At 35.7% G+C, this 11,110-nt stretch overlaps 1 pseudogene; it reads right to left on the bottom strand.

Moving 5' to 3' along the window:
- Positions 1-1,225: 1,225 nt before the first annotated feature.
- LOC112099529 lies at positions 1,226-10,364 on the bottom strand (annotated as a pseudogene).
- Between the last annotated feature and the right edge of the window lie 746 nt (positions 10,365-11,110).

Genomic DNA, 11,110 nt, shown 5'->3' with positions numbered 1-11,110 from the left:
CCTGATAGTGGCATTGCTAAGGGAAAATGAAGGAGTCTTCCTTCCCATGTTGATTGATGTATTTTAAGCCACAAATGTTGAATTGCTGGCATAATAAAAGAAATGAATGTTTCTAAGGCTTATAATTAATTATTTTAATAGTTACATATTGTTGAATATATTAGATAATAGAGAATACAAAAAGATGAGGAATAGTGATGCCACATAAACTCTTTTAGTCCCAACTTTATATATTGTTGAGGGAATATGAATGAGCATTCCTTCCTATATTAATTAGTTATTAATGTATTTTAAGCTACGAATGTTTAATTGCTAGCATAATAAAAGAAATGAATATTTCTAAGGCTTATAATTAATAATTTTAATGGTTACATATTGTTGAATATATTAGATAATAGAAAATATAAAAAGATGAGGAATAGTGATGAATATATTAGATAATAGAGAATATAAAAAGATGAGAAATAGTGATGCCACATCAGTTCTTTTAGTCCCAGCTTTATATATATCCTAGGAAATAGAACTGTCATTCGCTCGGCTTTGAAAAAAAAATTTAGTATTATTCTTTTTTTTTACTTTGCACATGATGAAACTAATAAAAAATATGAATTGATTTTTTTTTTCTAAAGATAAGGCAGCCTTATAAAACTAATGTTATTTATGAAAGTTAATTATTTTTTTGTTAGCTTTAAAAATATATATTAATGTGTATATTGTAAGTGTACAGACCTTATACATTTTGTAGTTGTTGATAAGTTCCAAATTATATTCAACTTGCAAATCTATTAGAACTTTTATATCTCTTTTTTTCTAACCAGCTCCAACGATCTTAATATCACCCACTGATACTAACCCCGTTAAGAACTGACGCGACCCTAATCAATTTAGTTTTCAAGATCGAATCTAAACCAGGAATGGAATGGAACCTAGACCCAATGCTTATTGAAAGCATGAACCTTGGTATGTGAAGACGCCACAACCAGCTATTGATGGTCTGATTGATAAGTCAAGAGTTTGAACGCCACGAAAATCAGATAAGTTCAAAGAGTTCGTAAAGAGCCAAAGAGAATTAACTCTCTCACCAATTGCATAAAAAAAACTTCTTTATATGTTTATTGAATACGAGTACTTTATATAAGGTTGGTTACAATAATTTTTGGAAATAAATCCTAACCCAAAAATCAAATCTAAATCTAAATATTCCTTAATAGGAAAGAATCTAAATTCAATCATAATCCTAATGTAAGTAAATAGGAAAGAATTTAAACCAAATCAGAATCCTAGTCGAAGTAAATAGGGAAGAATCTAAATCAAATCAGGATCCTAACTGGCTTAAATGCCTTACATCAATTAAATGGAAACTAGGCGATTAAATTAGAAATAACTGATTTGTTTCCCTAATAGCCTCCTCAAGAAACAGGAAAGTATCTGAAAAAGGAAAATAATATATTTTCCCGCCATAATGTGCAAGCCAACTCCCTATTTCATGGAAGTGACTATTTGGAAACTTCAAGAGCCTGATGTGTGATTCCTTCAATGGGCGTCCACGAATTTGATTGAGCCCAAGTTGCTTGAATCAATCCATTAAGCGCTTCTTTGAATTTCTTTACTCGAGCTCTTGTAACGGGTCTAACGGGAACTTCAATAGGATCTGAATATGCCTCATCCCATGTGCTTGTGATAGTTTTATCTTTAATCTCATCATTCCCCCCCTCTTGAAGAGGATTTGTCCTCAAATCATCACCAACATCAAAAGAACTCAAATCAGAAACATTAAAAGTAGCACTTACATTGTACTCACCAGGCAAATCCAATTCGTATGCATTGTCATTGATCCGTTCCAAAACTTGGAATGGGCCATCCCCTCGAGGTAATAACTTAGAGTCCCTTCGTTCCGAAAATCGTTCCTTGTGCATGTGTAACCACACCCAATCGCCGGGTTCAAAGACTAGTTTATGTCGCCCTTTGTTGGCTTGTTTAGCATATTGCTCAATTCTCCGCTCAATGTTGAACTTCGTCCTCCCATGTATTTGTTTAACAATTTCAGCCTTTTTCTTGCCGTCTAAGTTAACACACTCAGAAATAGGTAATGGAGTTAAATCCAATGGGATTAAAGGATAAAAACCATAAACAATTTCAAACGGTGAATACTTAGTAGCAGAATGAACGGAACGATTATAAGCAAACTCAACAAGTGGTAAACAATCTTCCCAAGTTTTGATGTTCTTTTTAATGATAGCTCGCAATAAAGTAGATAAAGTTCTATTCACAACTTCTGTTTGACCATCAGTTTGAGGGTGACAAGTAGTTGAAAACAACAACTTAGTTTCTAACTTAACCCATAAGGTTTTCCAAAAGCAACTTAAAAACTTAGCATCCCTATCAGAAACAATTGTCCTAGTCATACCATGCAACCTCACAATCTCCCTAAAGAATAGGTCAGCAACATTAGAAGCATCATCTGTTTTGTGACATGGAATAAAATGTGCCATCTTTGAAAATCTATCTACAACCACAAAAATTGAGTCTTTCCCTTGTCTAGACCTTAGTAAACCTAGTACAAAATCCATCGAAATATCAGTCCAAGGTGCACTAGGTATTGGCAAAGGGTGTATAAGCCATAAGGTTGCACTTTCGATTTGGCTTGCCTACAAGTAACACGTCTACCACAAAGTCTTTCAACATCTCGTTTCATATGTGGCCAATAGAAGTGTTCCTGTAAAACTGCTAGAGTCTTTACAACTCCAAAATGCCCCAGTAACCCTCCTCCATGGGATTCTCTTACTAACAAATCTCTCAAAGAACAGTTAGGCACACACAGTTTATTCTCCTAAAATAAATAGCCATCATGCCTAAAGTATTTACCGACTACGGTCTTTTCACAAGCTTGGTATTCAACACTAAAATCATGGTCATTAGCATACAATTCCCTAATATGTTCAAAACCAAGTAGTTTAGCATTAAGTGTTGAGATTAAGACATACCTGCGGGAAAGCGCATCTGCAACAATGTTTTCCTTACCTTGCTTGAAACGAATGACATATGGAAATGTCTTAGTGAATTCTACCCATCAAGCATGTCTCTTGTTCAACTTGTGTTGGCCTTTAAGGTGTTTCAAGGACTCATGATCGGTGTGAATCATGAACTCCTTAGGCCATAGGTAGTGCTGCCACGTTTCTAACGCTCGAACCAATGCATACAATTCCTTATCGTAAGTAGGGTAGTTTAAGGCTGCCCCACTCAACTTTTCACTAAAGTAAGCAATTGGTTGTCCTTTCTGCATTAGGACTGCGCCAATACCAATACCTGAGGCATCGTATTCAATTTCAAATGTTTTATTAAAGTTAGGCAAAGACAATAAAGGAGCATTGGTCAACTTTTGCTTGATTATTTGAAATGCCTTCTCTTGCGCTTCTCCCCACTTGAATCCAACATCTTTTTTTATTACTTCAATAAGCGGTGCGGCTAATGTGTTAAAGTGTTTCACAAATCATCGATAGAAACTAGCAAGCCCATGAAAACTTCTCACATTACTTACACTTGTGGGACTCAACCACTCTTGGATTGCACGTACCTTTTCCTCATTAACCTGTATACCCTGTGCACTCACAACAAATCCTAGAAACACAAGTTTGTCGGTGCAAAAAGCACACTTCTTTAGGTTAGCAAACAACTTTTCTTTTCTAAGCACATCTAAAACAGATTTCAAATGCACTACATGATCGTTTATGTTTTTACTATAAATGAGGATATCATCAAAATAAACAATAACAAACTTGCCAATAAAAGCTCGCAAGACATGATTCATAAGTCTCATAAAAGTGCTTGGGGCATTAGTCAGACCAAAAGGCATGACTAACCATTCATGCAAACCATATTTTGTTTTAAAAGTAGTTTTCCATTCATCTCCTTCTTTCATTCTAATATGATGATATCCATTTTTCAAATCAATTTTGAAAAATACACAAGACCCATGTAATTCATCAAGCATGTCATCTAGCCTAGGAATGGGATGTCAATACTTTATTGTTATATTGTTGATGGCTCGACAATCAACAAACATCCTCCACGTCCCATCCTTCTTAGGAACTAATAAAACGGGAACTGCACATGGACTCATGCTTTCTCTCACGTATCATTTTTCCATTAATTCATTAATCTGCCTTTGAAGTTCCTTGGTCTCCTCCGGATTGCTCCTATAGGCTGGTCTATTTGGAATGGCTGCACCGGGCACCAAATCAATCTGATGCTCAATCCCTCGGATTAGAGGTAAACCATGTAGTGTTTCCTCAGGAAAGACATCCTCATACTCCTGCAAAAGAAAAGTAATAGAATTAGGCAAAGTATGGTCAAATTCGTTAGTGTTTAAAAATGCCTCATTGTACAAAAGTACAATCATCGGCTGGTGTAAGAACAACGCTTTTTTTATCTCACTGGCTCTCGCGTAGAAATTCTTTTGTTTTCCATCTAATTTTCCTCAATGGCCGTATTTTTTTTTGTTTTTCTCTCACATTTTCCTCAGCCTCTTTTTGAATTTCAATCTCTTTTTCTCTCTCTCTGTAGGCTCACTTGGTCTCCATAAACCTGCTTTGGTGTCAATGGAACAAGAGTGATGTTGCGTTGATTAAATACAAATGAATATTTGTTGGTGAAGCCATCATGTTTCACACGTCTGTCGAATTGCCAAGGTTGCCCAGTAACAAGTGTCCAGCCTGCATTAGCACTACATCACAAAGCACCTTATCTTCATACTTGCCAATCCGAACAGTCACTAGTACCTGCTTGTTCACTTTCACCTCTCCACTGTCATTTAACCACTGTAGTTTGTATGGCCGTGGGTGTTTAAGTGTCGAAAGCCCTAACTTCTCTACCATGATAGTACTAGCAACATTAGTACAACTTCCTCCATCAATAATCATACTACATACTTTGTCTTGAACGTACCACCTAGTATGTAAAATGTTTTCCCGTTGCACTACTTCGTCTTCCTTTACTTGCACACTCAAAGCTCACTACTGAAGTCAATTCCCCAAGGGCTATATACTCTTCATCTTCGACATCCTCTAATGGTGGTATCTCATTCTCTTCTGTCTCATCTTCAGTTACAATCTCACCATCGTCCCGCAATACCATAACTCTTTTATTCGCACATTCACTTGCAATATGCCCCCTGCCTTGACATTTAAAACACTTAATGTCACGATTCCTAATGGCAGGAGTCACGGTGTTACCTTGTGTGTTGTGCTTGGAGGGCTCGAATCTTAGCTTAAGTGTAGTAGATGCTTGTGGCCTCTTGTCTCGTTTCACACAGCTCGGCTTCCAAGGAGTAGAACTCGAGCTATGGCTGCACGAGTGTTACCCCTCCTCTTGAGTCGCTGCTCAATCTTGATGTTGTTGACTATCTCCTCAATCTCCACATAATGTTGCAACTCAACCTTATCTGTAATCTCCCGATTAAGTCCATTTAAGACTCGTGCCATGGTAGCTTCTCTATCCTCCTCCACATTTGCTCCAATAATGGCAATCTCCATTTCTTTATAATAATCCTCAACGCTTCGGCTACCTTGTGTAAGACGTTGTAATTTTTGGTACAAGTCTCGATAATAGTGGTTAGGTACAAAACGCCTTCTCATCAATGATTTCATTTCATCCCATGTCTCAATTGGACGTTCCCTATTTCGCTTCCTGCTTATAACAAGCTGATCCCACCAAGTAATAGCATAGTTAGAAAACTCAATCACAACCAATTTTACTTTTTTTGCCTCTGAATAATTGTGGCAGTCAAATATGAACTCCATTTTCTTCTCCCATTCAAGGTATGCTTCTGGGTCAGATTTTCCTTGAAAAGATGGAATCTTCATCTTTATGCCACTCAATCCATCTTCTCTATTCCTAGCTCTCCTACCTTGTCTATCTCTCCTATAGCTACCCATTGAGTCCTCTCCTTCATCATACTCATCCCTATAATAGTTATCAATCTCTCCTTCAGTTGGAGCTCTTTCTCTCCTATGTGTTTGGGGAACGGGTTGTGGCTGCCCTGCACGTGTGTTCTCCACCTGATCCAAATGCTCGTGGATGAGCTCTAATTCAGCCTTCATCATCATTCTCATCTCTCCCATCAATGCTTGAATTTGTAAATTCTGAGTAGTTGCAGATTGATCCTCTTCATTTGTGTTTCGTTCTAGGTTGTGAGACATAGCTATTATCTGCAAAAGAATGTTGGAAATAATGTAGAAGGACCTCACCTCACTCCCTTACGTGTTTCACTCAAGAAAAATGACTCATTTGGCTTTTACCCTCTAATACACTCACACTCTCTTGCCTTTTTCCACTTTTAGTAATCCTCACTCGGTTCTTATCAAACTAATCAAACCAATATTAGGATTTCAGCAGCAATTCACAAAGATGACAACTAAGGAGAATTTAATTTCAAGAGTAAGAAGGCAACGTGTACGAAAGTCAAGTTTTGATTTTGGGCAAAATTTTCACCGATGGGGTAAAACTTATTGTGGACTTCCAAGACACAAATAATGAAAGAAAAAAAATGAAAGATTTTAAGAGGAGATTGGAGTTTCTTTTTTTTTTAAGGAAAAGGAATAGGTAAAACTTGTAGATTTAAGGAGAATTAAACCACAAAGATGCAAAATTGATTTTAAAAGGAAAGCTTAAAAATACTGTTCACACAACACTATTCCTTTTTTATTTATTTATAGATATTAGAACAAGATGAAAAATTCAAACAAGAATGAAAAACAATAAAGATAGATGGATCTGACCTTGGAGCCTAAGCTCTAATACCAAATGATACGAACCCCGTCAAGAACTGACGCGACCCTAATCAATTTAGTTTCCAAGATCGAATGTAAACCAAGAATGTAATGGAACCTCGACCCAATGCTTATTGAAAGCACGAACCTTGGTATGTGAAGACGCCACAACCAGCTATGGATGGTCTGATTGATAAGTCAAGAGTTTGAACGCCACGGAAATCTGATAAGTTCAAAGAGTTCAAAAAGAGCCAAAGAGAATTAACTCTCTCACCAATTGCATAAAAAAAACTTCTTTATATCTTTATTGAATACGAGTACTTTATATAAGGTTGGTTACAAGAATTTTTGGAAATAAATCATAACCCAAAAATCAAATCTGAATCTAAATCTTCCCTAATAGGAAAGAATCTAAATCAAATTAGAATCATATTCTAAGTAAATAGGAAAGAATTTAAACCAAATTAGAATCCTAATCTAAGTAAATAGGAAAAAATCTAAATCAAATCAGGATCTTAATTGGCTTAAATGCCTTACATCAATTAAATAGAAACTAGGCGATTAAAATAGAAATAATTGATTTGTTTCCCTAATAGCCTCCTCAAGAAACAAGAAAGTATCTGAAAAAAAATAATATATTTTCCCACCATAATGTGCAAGCCAACTCCCTATTTCATGGAAGTGACTATTTGGAAACTTCAAGAGCCTGAATCATGCATTTATCATATGCGATTCCTTCAACGGGCCTCCACGAATTTGATTGAGACCAAGTTGCTTGAATCAAACCATTAAACGCTTCTTTGAATTTCTTTGCTCGAGCTCTTGTAACGGGTATGACGGGAACTTGAATAGGATCTGAATATCCCTCATCCTATGTGCTTGTGATAGTTTTATCCTTAATCTCATCACCCACACCACATAAACTTTTGACAACATCTTTAATATTATGGATCAATAAAATAACATAAACATGTTAAAACATAAGGATCAATAATTTCTAATATACACTTAAAGATTAACAAACATTAATAGTTAAAAAAAATACCTAAGAGGATTGGGTTATCGAATATTCACACGTATATCAATCAAATTCGGAGATATGAATTGGAATTCATTGATCGGAATCTTAACAGTTCCTTCTTCTAACCTCGTAAGCAAAGTTATAAGGAAGAAAATAATCTTATACTTATTTGAAAGTGGTCTGTACTCGCTTGTAGTTGAAACAACTTTCAAATTCTTGACACTGTACAAATAACCATCACTCAACATGTACCTAAACCTTATCACTAAATTTTTCCTGATTGTTGCATGCATTAGATTTTCCTATGAAAAAAAATGCTACATTAAGTGTAAAACAATTAGGAAAAAAATTGGAGAAAACAATGGGAGAATGAATTTTTTATACAACCTTTTCATCAATAAAAATCATGTTCACACTAATCAATTGTCCATTCTTCTTGGTATTAACAAACTCTCACATCCTACAAAGCCTAACTCTTATCATCCAACTATCTTTATCATTGTTCAACTAATGAAGAAAAGAGTATTCCATGAAGCACACAATACTAAAGCTCAAATAAGTCAAAAAATAAAAAACACAAGAATATTTCTAAAGAGGATGTTGGTTAAATAATAAAAAAAAATCCAAACATAACAAATCTTAAATACTTAATGTTTATAAAGTTCGAAGAAGCCAAAAGACACTAAACAAAATGTTGCATAATTAAATATGAGATTATAGCATTAAAATTAGGCATTAGTGGCATTAGTGAGGTGATAAGTGCATATTTTCCATATATTTTGCTATTAATTTCTCCATCTTTTTCTTGTTTTGGTCTTAAATATTCTAGTTATTTTAGTTAATTTTTTATTTAGTAAATTATATTTTATTGTGTTAATTTTTATCTTAATTTTATTTATTTTGTTATTTTAGGTATATTCTGGAATTAAAGAGAAATTAAATCGGAGCATTCAGGAAAGAAATTTGATTGAAGATTGAGAGTCAAAAGTGCACAAGAGATCAAGAATTGGAAGGAATTAGAAAATAAAGAATATTCTCTAATTAAAGCTTGTATGGGCCAAGCAAAATTAATGTTGCACATGGAGCTAAAATTAGAAAATGGAAGTCAAAATGGAAGCCAAAATGGAAGCCAAGCCATCACATGAAAGCAAAATTGGAAAACAAAGATTGCAAATCAAAAGTGGCCAGCACGTGAAAGGAAAGAGAATAAAGCCTTTTGGCTTTAGGAAATCATGGCCAAATCATTATTGGCTTATTAATTGAAGCATGAAAATGGCGGTTTTGGGCTTTGGATTTAATTCTTTCCATGCAAGGATTTAAAAAAGCCACAATTGAAGCATTATAAAAAGGATCAAGCGGAAGCAACACATGGGGATTTTTTTTTTGCAGCCATAAATTCATGATATGGACCAAAGGAGGTATGTTGAATGTCGGTTGGTGTGGGCTGAACATGGTTTAGTTCAAGGAGGTAGTTTTTCAGGGTAGAAACAAGGTTAAGGTCACGTGTCAGGGGAAAACTATGAGGGATGGTTTTCCACTCATAGGCTTGGTCCTGTGTCTAGAAGATTTTAGTGACAGGGTGTTGAAAGTAGGGACGATGGACAATGAAGATTGAGGTGAATTGTTCACCTTCTTGATCAGGGAGAAGATTGAGGTGATGGTGATTTATGATAAGGCTGAGTTTTTTTCTCCACCAAGAGAGTCCATAACAAAGAATGGGCTCTGGTTGGGTCAGTGAGATGTCTGAATATTGTATGTACAGGGAAGATAAGCTTAGTAGCATATGAAACAGTGAGGCACCATAGGTACCACAGTTCATCTTCTGTAATATTTTTGGAGGGGTCAATGGTAAGTCTTGTGAGAAAAAGGTGATTAGGGTGAAAACTAGGAAAACCATATGACTGAGCATGATATATGTTCATGAAGTACCAAAAAACAAATTTCTTAGCAAAGTCTTAGATTTGATAGGGACTAGAAAACGTGAGATTACAAGGGAAAGATTTCCTTGTAAAGGCTGAGTTTGGCAAAGGAGAATTCATGAAGATCACTGGTATTGTAACAGAGGAGGATATGAGAGTAAGAGGGGCTGAAGATGGAGGCCTGGATAGCATATCAGGAATGAGATTTTGATCTCCTTTAATATGCTAGATTGAAAAATCATATTTGGAAAACCATGTCTTAAGACGGAGAAGGTGTTTATCTGGAAGTGTCTTGTTTTTTAAATTAAGAATTTTCGGAAAAGAGGAGTTGTCTAATCTGATAAGAAAATTATGGCCAATGAGATGAAATTTAAACTTTTGAATTCCATATTTTATGACTAACATCTCCTTGTAGATTACGTGATAGTGTTTTTCCGATTCTTTAAACTGACCATTGGCATGAGCATAGTAAGCTTCTTTTCCATCAAGCTTTTCTAAAAGTACTGCACCCCAGTACTCATCACTTGCATCTATTTGGAGAATGCACCGTCCTTCAATGGGAATCTTTAGTGGAAAAGGATGCTGGGTAATCTTCTTTAGATGTTGAACTGCAGCAGTCTGAGAGGGACCCCATGATGGAGCAGATTTCTTAAGCATTTTTTACAGCTGGCTGGTGTGGATTGTCACATGAGGGAAGAAATCCCGAAGATAATTCACAATGCCTAGAAATTGTTGAATTTGTTTTCTGGACCAGTTCTTGAGCAATGTGTAGACCAGGATGGTAATGACCATCTTTAATGACCATTCCAAGAAATTCTACAGATTCCTGGCCTAAGATGCTCTTTTTGTCAGAAAGCATAATGTCATGTGAGTCCACTATCTTGAGAAAGTAGGAAAGTAAATCTTGATGGGAGTCATGATCTTTAGAAAATAAGAGCACACCATCGATGTAGATAAGTGCATGATGGAGTATGGGCTCAAAGATTTTGATCATGGCCTTTTGAAAAAGTGAAGGTGCTACTTTGAGACCAAATGGCATTACTTTCCACCGATAGTGGGCATTTGGAATACAAAAGGCAGTTTTGTGACGATCAACAGGATGAATTCCTAGTTTCCAGAATCCAGCTTTAAGGTCAAATTTGGAAAAGACCTTAACATCACGAATATGGACAAACAAAGATTGAATTTTTGGCAAAGGGAATTTATCATCTCGGAGGAAAACAGTTAAGAGGCTGATAATCTATGACAAGACATTTTTTGCCTCGGACTATTTCAGACCATTTTTCCACATAGAAGGCTTGACAAGCCCAATCTGAATTTGTGGGTTCAATAAGCCCTTGTTCAAGCAATTGAGAGCATTCTTGTTGGGCTAATTTAAGATCAGATGGTGTCATACCAGGATG

This window comes from Citrus clementina, unplaced genomic scaffold, assembly GCF_000493195.1.
Source record: "Citrus clementina cultivar Clemenules unplaced genomic scaffold, Citrus_clementina_v1.0 scaffold_9, whole genome shotgun sequence".
Lineage (NCBI taxonomy): Eukaryota > Viridiplantae > Streptophyta > Magnoliopsida > Sapindales > Rutaceae > Citrus > Citrus x clementina.
Note: the sequence above shows the minus strand (reverse complement) of the source record. Positions and strands in the feature narration are given on the sequence as shown.